Source organism: Athene noctua, chromosome 13 (genome assembly GCF_965140245.1).
Source record: "Athene noctua chromosome 13, bAthNoc1.hap1.1, whole genome shotgun sequence".
Classification (NCBI taxonomy): domain Eukaryota; kingdom Metazoa; phylum Chordata; class Aves; order Strigiformes; family Strigidae; genus Athene; species Athene noctua.
In genome coordinates, this window is record NC_134049.1 from 15,935,702 (window position 1) to 15,944,010 (window position 8,309).

The following is an 8,309-nucleotide window of genomic DNA, read 5'->3' on the forward strand; positions in this document are numbered from 1 at the left end:
CGGCTGGGTCTTAATATCAGTGAAAACCTTCCTCTGCACCCCAGGGTGATACCCAGCTCTGTCACCGTGTCCTACGAGACCAGCCGAGGCCAGGGATGGTCCCTGTGGGATGCAGGTCTGTGCCCACAAGTACCATCACCGATGGGGTTTGGGGCAGCCCCACGCCTGCCCTCCCGCTTGTGCTATGCACTGGGCCGTAAGCAATCGCTGCTCGCAGGGCGTTCCAGAAATATTCTGCTCTCTTGTTCATTGAACTTTGATCTTTTATTCAATTTTCATTCTTCTGGAAAGCTAAGAGACAAAAAGGATGCCCTGATGCTTTCCGTCAGAGAGGTGGCTGCAAAGGATGACGGTGCTGCCTGACTGGAAAAAAATAACAATGGGGCTGAGCAGGGAGGGGGCTCAAGAACACAGGGATAGTTATTTCTCTTTTTCTGGACTTTGCAAGAGCCGATCCCTCTACAATCACTGCTCTCTGGCTCATAAGGGGGCAGAGATCCCCCCTTGGCTGCAGAGAGCTGGCTGGTCTCACCAGTGTTAGGGGGAGGAAGCAGCGAGCTGCAGCCTGGCGCTCTCCTCCTGAAACATCTGAGTAGGAGGTGATGGAAAAAACATGTTTTCCCAAATCCCCGGCACTTTCTGCTGCAGCACTTGGCTCTGGCTCCACCTGCATCTCACCGCGCAGCTCAGTGCGCTCCCCAGAAGCCGGGGCCGGCCCAGCACCGATTTTCTCTCTCACACCCGCGTGTTCGCACAGCAGGATCACGGCTGCGTGCACCATTCCCTTCCATCACGCAGCACCTGCTCTGCAACCGGCCCTGGCGAGGGGCTCCCCTCACCCCAGTGCCAGGGTTTCCCACACTGCTGGTTGTGCCATCACCGCTGCCCCCTCGCCACAGCACCGCCAGCCTGAGCCTGACCAGGACCCAGCTACTGAAACCGCAGGCTTGTGTTGCGCTGCAGAAAATCCCCAGCTGTGTTTAATCAGCATTTTCCTTGGTCAGGCTGGAAACCTTTCAGGAGCACAGCTTTGTTCCTGCTTATTTATGTTGAATTGCTTTTAGGGGGCTAATTCCCCAACAGATGCTGGTGCAGGTGCATGCCAGCAGACCCTGGGATTTCTGGGAAAAGGCTGGATTTGCGTTCGGGTTGATGCTGTGGTTGCTGTAGGGGCAAGGAATGAGGGAGCAATGCTGGGAGAGAGAACGGGCCCGCGCCACTCGTTCATCCATGAAAAGCAAGAAGCCACAGTGTGCACACCCACTGCCGGGGGTGCATTAGCTCTGCCCCATGAGGCCAGTTGGCATCTGGAGGGGGTGACCCCCAGGGTGACACCCCTTCGGGTACAGACAGCTCTGGTGGGATCTAGTCACCTGAGGCCCTGCCTGCTGCTTCTGCCCTTGCTGCAGATCTGCGGAGCCTTGGAGACCCCCCCTCCTGCTGCCCTCACCCCACCACTGCTGCCACCCCCAGACCTGTTGTGTCAGTGTGCCCAGCACCCAGAAGCAGCCTCAACCCCCCAGGAACTGCGCAGGTACCCCAGAGAGCAACAGCCACAGCCGAGGTGGCTGCTGGCAACTGCAGCCCCCAGGGAAGTTGTCCCAGGTGACAAACTGGGACCTGCCCTGCTCCCCCCAGGGCCAGGCAGCAGCCCATCTTGGGGACAGATGTGCCACGCAGCCAAGATGGCTTTCCTGTGCCAGGTAGTGGGGTATGTGCACTCCCAGCACCAGGCCTGGGCATCTAACACCTCACCAGAGTGGTGGGAAGGAGGGGGTGTAGGAGGGAAGGGTGCTGTGGGCAGCGGGCAGGTGCTGGAGCACTAGCCTCCCCAAAAAAGTGTCCCCTCAGATGCTCCTGGCATGAGGCTCCTGCAGCAGGCAGCTGCCTCCACCTCGGCAGGACAAGCCATGCTGGGGGCAGCCCTCACAGATCTCCCTCTGTCATGAAGCCGGACTTGGGGTCACCCAGCCCAGCACGGCCCCACTGCCACAAGTCAAGAACACTTGGGAAACAGGACCAGCCTTCCCCCTCCTCTTCCTCTGGTGCCAGGTGGGAGGGGAGCTCAGCACTTGGAGGATCTGGCCCTCTCACAACAGCAACGCAATAAAAAGCACCCGGTCACCCTCCCAGCCTCTGGCTTTGGGTGCTCGGCAGAAGCGCCTCGGTGCAGGAGCCACACAGAAAACAGTTTTGCAATGCAGCTCTTTCAATTACTAATCTCAGATATTAAAAGGCTGCATCCCACAACAGCAGAACAATGTGGATGTGAAAATGAAACTTAATAATGAATAATTTTCTCTCCAGGGGGAAAAAAAAATACCAAATGGAAGTATATTGTACTTGCAGTCATGTCATTACAGATGTAGTAATTTTGTGGTTCTTTCCAACCCTCACGAAAACAGCACTTCCGAGCCGGATCCCCGCGGCGCCTGGGAAGGCTCCCGAGAAGGCCAGGGCTGAGCCCTCAGGACCGCGATCTCCCCACTCCAGCGGCTGGTGGAGAGGTGTGGGGAATCCCAAACAGTAAATCACGTCTAAACATGTCACCGGGAGCAGAGAGGGAATAATGAAGAAGGAGCTGAGCCTTGGGAAGCCGCTTGAGGAGGTGTCAACGGCAGCGGAGAGGAAGCGGCAGCCTGGGGACGGCGCGGCAGAGTCGGGCATTGGGGACGGGTGAGAGCTGAGCAGATCCTTGGCTTTTGCTTGCCTGGGGGTTTCCTTTTCTTTCATTTCCCCCTGCACAGTGGTCACTGCAACTCACTGCACATTTTGGGGGAGCACAGGCAGAGGAGGGGGCTCAGTTCCGACACCCAGAGTTGCTCTGCGGGACCCTAGGACTGGGCTGGCGTTGTTGGGGTGTTGCTGCGGGTCTCGGCCGGTGATTCTGGCAGCACTGTGGGCAGGGGGGGTGTGCAAGTGCTGCAGGTGAGCAAAACGGGTATTTGTACACCAAAATAAGCACCCGCAGAGCTGACCCCCACATGGGGCTGAGCAGAGTCAGGTGCTCATCAACCTGTCATCTTGGGCTCTTCTTTTTCAAGGAGAAACATTGGAATATTTGCACCCACCCTGGAAGCCCCAGCACCCACCTGCCACCGCAGCCAAGACCCAGCCCCATTGTGGCATGTCTCCTGTATCACTGCAGGGACACACAGGGACATGGCAGAGGCATCGGGTGCTTCACAGAGCTGCCTGCAGGTCTGCCGGGCTCCAGCCCACAACAGCCTCTCCTGCCCTGTCTCTGCACTCAGTTTCCAGCTCTGGCAGCACCAGGGCCTGTGATTTTGCTCACTGGTGAGTGGGGTGAAGATGGAGGGACCCCCACACTCTTGCGGGCTGGTGCTGCTGGCAGGCCTGCGCCAAAGAGGGGGTACCTGCTCACGTCTGTGCAGGGGCCAGAGCTGGAGACACACCCACAGCTCTTTGGGGGAGTCCAGGGGGGCTGTGAGCAAAGACATCGGGTGTTTGCTGCTTGTGTGTGTCAGGGCTGAGGGAGCAGTGAAGTACTGCCAGGAAACCAGGGGGCAGACCTCGGGAAAGCCACGCCTCTGCCCAGTGCCCAGGCCACACTCAGGACAGGCTGTGTGGGTGCTGGACATGCACCCGGACCCCACATGCCGCTGTCGGGGTGTCGACTTGCAGAGCAGCCATGTAGAGCATCCCCTGGCTGCTCTGCCTGAGCGGGTGGCTAGTCCTTGCCTGCTGCTGCCACAAGCACTGCCTGGCTCAGGCAACCTGCTGGGGGGACCCCGGGCTCCCCGCAGAGAGGGGGCTCAAGCAGGGCCGGGAGCTGGGCAAGGCTGCCATGTACAGACCATGGGATGGGCGGAGGGGGACCCTGCCCGAAGACAGGGATACTGGTGGTCCCCAGATCCCCCAGCCAGCAGCATGAGCAGCTTTGGTTGCTGGGAACCTGCTGACCCCACAGCAACAGGCTTGGGGAGCACCCAAAGTCTCGATGCGACTCCACAGAGTGCCCCACAGCCATTCCTGCCGGGCTCCCACAGGACCTCGCTCACTTCCCGCAGCCAAGCGCCCTGCCCGCAGGGAGCATGCGGGCAGCTGGGCAAGAAAGGGCTCGGTTTATGCCACGTCATTTAAATCGGTAAATCATGCTAACAAGTGCTGCATCCGCCACAAATGTCCTCATTAGGCTTTGGTCATGCGTAAATATTTAATCGGGATCTCTTGCCTGGGCTGAGCTGGGCTGAGCATCCCAACTCCCAACCCCTGGCAGCCCATGGGGTGGCGTAGGTCTGGGGCAGCTCCAGGCAAAGACCTGAGAGATGTTTCACAGCAAAACCAGCCTGGGACATCCCACGGAGTTGCGGTCCTGCTCTGGTCAAGGCTCAACCCTCCCGGGGCCAGGACAGTGAGCAGGAAGGCCCTGTGCATCACCCTCTCACTCCGCGCCGCTGTGGCCCAGGGAAAGACATGCCCAGCTGCCAGCCTGCAGCTCCTCCAGCTCTGCCCCTTGCCGTCGGGAGCTGCGCTGTGTGCCGCAGGCCACGGGCAAGGGGCTGTCAGGGTCCGTGCCGGTGTGTTCAGAAACCTCAGCGGTTTCCCCCATGAATAACCACACACTGTGCTGGCAGCAAGCGGGGCTCAGGCTCCAGCATCCCAGCAGTTGCGTTGGAAAGGTTTGCCCGGGCTCTCCAGACCCAGGGTGGCCCCAGTGCCAGGATGTATCAGGGGTGTCACACCGAGACCGCTGGGTGCCACCCTCCAGGGTGCCAGGGGTCGGTGGCTCCGAGCATCCCGGCCCGTGATGCAGCGTGGGTGGATTTGCCGGCTTCGGCTCCTCGCTTGCCCAGGAGCCCTTCCCCGTGCCCGGGCTGTGCTGGGGCCGGTGCCTGGTGCCGGGTATCGCTGCGGGCAGCTCGGTGGCCCCCGCAGCCCAGGTCCGGGCAGGAGCTGTGCGGTGCCAGCCAGCACAGCCCATATTGCAGGTGACATCCAGCGGCTGCGGGGAGAAAATGCAGTCCCACCGCCGTCACGGGGACCCCGCACCCCGGCACCCGCGCCCTGGCATCCCGACACCCTGGATGCCCGGCTGTGCCTCCCGCTACTCCTCCGGGACCTGGTGCTTGCACAGGAGACTGGGACCCCCCCTCCATGCCCCCGTGGGTCCCTCTGAGCCAGGGAAAAACGGGATGTCTGTGCCAGGTCAGGACCAGTGAAAACCAGTCAGAAGACAGCCCTAAACTGGAGCCTCGGGAAGTTTAGGCTGCTGCCAGTCCTGGCACATCACCCCGAGGTAGCCGCTGGCCACGGGGCTGTTGCCATCTCCTCTGGACGTGCCAGAGCCCCCTCGAGCCCAGGTGGCTCAGGAGAAGGGACCAGCTGGGGAGGGGAGGCGTTAGGAGGTATTTGCAATTTCCTCCCCACCCCAGGGGCATTTTCTCTCCCCTCTCCCAGCAGAAAGCTCACTTTTCGTCTCCCTCCAAGAGCTACTTTAATAACAGAAGTATTTGGGGGATGGCCAGTAAGCACAAATAAATCTGCAGATGGGAGCACCAGCAAAGGGAGCTCACCTTGCACTCAGGGCCATGCCGGGACCTCTGCCCCAGGCCCCTATGGCTCCCACACCTCAGCCCCATGGCAGCCTGGGCACCACCCCTGCTGAGAGTGTCCTGAGCTCTCCTGCCCCACTGCCAAAGGGGGTTTGTCCCATGGGCAGCAGACAGTGGCCAGCACCTAGTGCAGCCTGGATGGGGCACCCCAGCCCCACAGAGATGGGACCTGATGGGAGACCCCAACACTGCAGATCCAGGACCTGATGGGGCACCCCAGCCCAACAGATCTGGGGCCCAGTGGGACAGCCCAGCCCCACAAGCAGACCGTCCTGTTGCTTGGCCGCTGGCAGCAGCAGGAACCGGTGTGTCAGCACCAGGCTGCCTGAATTCACGTGACACCTCAGCAAATGCTGCCAGACCCCCTCTTTGCCGTCCTGCCCAGGGCCGTGCTCACCCTGGGCACATCCAGCTTGGCACGGCTGGGGGACAGTAGGTCCCTCAGTGCCACCTCCCTCCTGTTTCGCTCAGCACCATGGTCCCATTTCTGTCCCTCCTTTTGGGGCACCAGCCCCACTGCCATCACATTGGCATCGTGAATGAGCAACTCCTCATTTTGGGAGCGCGCCCTTGTTTACTCTGAAACAAATGTTCACATCCCTTGGAGCTACTCAGCTACATAATCATCAAAACCAACACGGGACCCAGGGCTGCTCTTTCTTTTTGTGCTTGTCCACTGGCTGCTCACAAAGATAAAAGGCTTGGCTCTGGCTGGCCACAGGCAGTCCCGTGGGCTTTGTCTGGCTGAGCCTGCCCGTGCTTTCCCACAACACCAGCACCTGGGCACAGCACAGCAACGCCGGGGCAGGTGGGAACCCCGGGAGAGCCACTGGTGCAGGCAACGATGCCGCGGGACTTGAGCTGCTCTCACGCAGGGCTCAAGCCTCCTGCCAACCCTCAAACACGAGGCTCTCCCCAAATGGTCCCAGCCCTGGCACCACCGGGAGGGAAGGAGCTGCAGGCAGGGGGGTGCTCACTGGGCACAGGCTGCTCATGCTCTTGGGGTGCTCTTACAGCCCCTTGGTGTTGCCCCAGGTTTGCCATATCCCCCTTCTCTCCCAGCATCCAACGCAGTGGGGACAGGATAGTCACTGTCACCCCTCTTTCCACCACTGGGGCAAACTGGTGGGGGGGCACACCCCAAGGCAGGGGCAGGGGTGAGGGATGAGGTCCCACCCCAGGGGGGACATGGGCAACACACAGCCCTTCCAGGGCAGGGCTGGCATTGGGACAGCATCTCACAGCCCCTGCTCATCCAGGAAATACCCCAGGGACACCAGGGACAGTGTCTCAGCCCAGACATTTGCTCTCACAGGCCCTCGCACGAATACCTGCAGAGGTTTTGTTGATCTGGTTTAACCTGGTCCAGCCTAACAGGGTCCTGCTCTGCACCATCCCCACATGTGCCGAACCATGACCACCTCGTGCTGAGCCGTGACCGAGGCAGCAGCAGGACACTATTGTCATCTGGACGCATGCTTGATCTAAGCAGCTGGGGTGCGTGGGCTGAGGGTGCTTCTCCCCAGCATCCCCGGCAGTGCACAGCGCTACCAGCCTCAGCGCAACGACGGCAAACATCTGTCTGGTCTCCCTCCTCCCCTGCTCGCAGATGTTTTAAATGGGACGGTTTGTCCCTTCCAGCTAAGTCAGACCCCGAACGTGGCCTCATCTGACAGCCAGAAGCCCCGGCTCTGCACCGCTTGGAGCCAGGGAAGCTGTGGTCCCTGTTGCTGCCGCCTGCCCGAGACCCCAGGGGGCTGCGCTCTCCCGGCGCACTCCTGGCTGGCAGCGAGGGTCTCCATGCGGATGTTACCTGTCCCCGGCAGGATTTTGTTAACTCCAGCCAGTAGAAACATTCTCCAGCTGTGTTTTCCATGCAGAGGGATGCCAGAATGCTGGGGCAGCTCCTGAGTCAGCGGGATGTGCGTGGGTTCCGGAGCATGCCCGCACCGGACACCGGGAGCCAGCCTGCGGCAAGTGGCAGATGCTGAAGAGCTTAACGTGGCCCAGGGTGCTTCAGCAGCCGCTGTGCCTGAGCCAGAGCTCCCTGCACCCTTCCCACAGGATGGATGGCCCACTGCTCCCCTGAGCCCCCCCCAGAGTGCAGGGAGGCTGGGGGGCAGTGAGGGGCAGCACGCCAAGCCAGCCAGCACTGCTGCCATCTCTCGCCGTTACGGTGGCAGATAAAGCTGGACTGAGGAAAAAATGAATCAGAGACATAGCTGCCCTGAGCTCGCAGAGCCGATGTGCAACAAAGCCCCCCCCAGCTTGCTGATCTCCAGCAGAGGAACCGGGAAAATGTTTTTAGCTTTGAAAAAAGGCCTATTTCCACCTCAAAGGTCACCCTGTGCTCACTCGGTGCTTGGGCACAGCCTGGGAAAGGGTCACAAAGCCCCGGGAAAGCGGTGGATGAGTGGGAAGGAAGAGGTTGGAGTGAGAGGGATGGTGACCCAAAGGGAGGACACAGGGCATCGGTATCGACAGCTGCTTTATCGACTCCTCCCTTCCCTGCGATCCTTCCTCATCGACACCTTCCAGCCCAGGGGAAGGTGGCTGCGCGGCTGGCAGTGGAAGCCGGGGACGTGCCAGCCCCAGGGCACCCAGCGAGGCCCCTGTGGGTGTTGCACTGGCCTCATTTTGCCCAAAATGTACCTGTGGTGGGTCCCCACGACCCAGCCCCGTGCTGGGTGGCTGAGGCCGTGGCCGCTGCCATGTGCTGGACCAAATTCCCTG